The sequence below is a fragment of the Orycteropus afer genome, unplaced genomic scaffold (genome assembly GCF_000298275.1).
Source record: "Orycteropus afer afer isolate SDZICR_OR568_19922 unplaced genomic scaffold, OryAfe1.0 scaffold00527, whole genome shotgun sequence".
In the NCBI taxonomy this organism is placed as follows: Eukaryota; Metazoa; Chordata; class Mammalia; order Tubulidentata; family Orycteropodidae; genus Orycteropus; species Orycteropus afer.
In genome coordinates this window covers 855,309-856,890 of record NW_006922114.1, presented here as the reverse complement: position 1 = coordinate 856,890, position 1,582 = coordinate 855,309, and positions in this window count along the sequence as shown.

The following is a 1,582-nucleotide window of genomic DNA, read 5'->3' as shown; positions in this document are numbered from 1 at the left end:
CCCTGATCAAGCCATGTCCCTGAATGGCTACAGCAGAGCCCGCTGCTGACCTGTAGTGAACACAGAAAGGAAGAAATAAATGTTTATTCCTGGAAGCCATTAAGCTCCAAGGATAATTTGTTACATCACAGCCCAACATAACCTGGCTAACACACCATGGTGTCTAAATTAGCCTCTCTGCCACTCTCCATCTTACCATCTCTTACTATCCTACTACTGTACTTTATTTTTCTTCATAGCACTAATCATCCCCTGACATACTGTGTATTTGTTTTACTTTTCCCTCATGACCTGTCCCCAAAGCACATACATTAAAGTGTAAGCTCCACACCAGGAATTGGATGAATGGACTCAGCCACTTCTATTTGCAGTGATCAAAAACAAGGAAAGAGATATTACATCAAGCTTATCTGTGGTTTGGCTATTGTTTTATGGAGGAAATTTGTACTTTGAAATGACTGCTATTTTTAAAATGAAAATATAAAATGTGATTGAGCACAAATATCTCTTATCAAAATCATTAAGTTTGGGGGGGAAAAAATCTGCCAGTAGGTACAGAACACATTACAAACAAATTACCTTGTCTGGCCAGACAGAATCTTCATTACATTGATGTCTTAGGAATCTGAAGGAAATCCATGTGTGGATGTAAAAAAGGTGGCGTTTCTCTTTCTTACATTTTATTTATCTATTTGTTGTTGATAAAAACATACACAGCAGAAAAACACACCAGTTCAACAGTTTCTATGTGTACAGTTCAGGGACCCTGAGGACATTCCCTGAGTTGTGCAGCCATTCTCACCTTCTTCTTCTGAACTTTTCATCCACAATCAACAGAAACTCATGATCCTGTAAGGATCTTAGCTGATCTTTTGAGTTGCTGTGGTCCATTTTATCCCATATCCATAGACTTGTGTCCCATATGCTGAAGTGATTTTTTCTTTTTGCTTAAGAGCTGCTCCAGGTTTGAGTGAGAGCTGCCTCTTGGCTTTTATGCTTCCTTAACCCTAAGAGTCTTCCTCTTTTTCTTGTTTTTCTTCTCCTTCTCCTCCCACATCCCCTCTTCCTCCTCCTCCTCATCCTTGCTCTTCTTCCTTTTCTTTTTCTTCTTCTTCCTTTTCCTCTTCTTGGTCGAGTTAAAGTTTAAAAAGCAAATTGATTTTCCATTCTGTTTGGCTGAAAATTGCTGATACCTTCCACAAGAACTTTGGCTAGAAGGGATGTGTGTGTGTGTGTGCATTTCATGGTAAGGAATTGAAGGAAAATTACAGTCATATTTTAAGTTTAAGATATCCAAGTAAACAATGTTAAAATATATGAGCACTTCCTGTTTGCATAAGTTCTTGCAGCCATCCTGACCATCACATATTTGATGACAATTTTGTGAATGGTACTGATTGAAGTTCCACTTTCTCTGAAAGGAACACACACTACTAACCCTCAATAATGAATGTCATGATAACCCAGTGATTGTAGAGACAAAGACACAGAGCAAAGGCACAGGTTTTGAGTCTGTCTTCCTGCATGGTCACTCCAAGGCTCTGTTCGTTTATGTTATTACAATGAAAGAGTATTAACAACA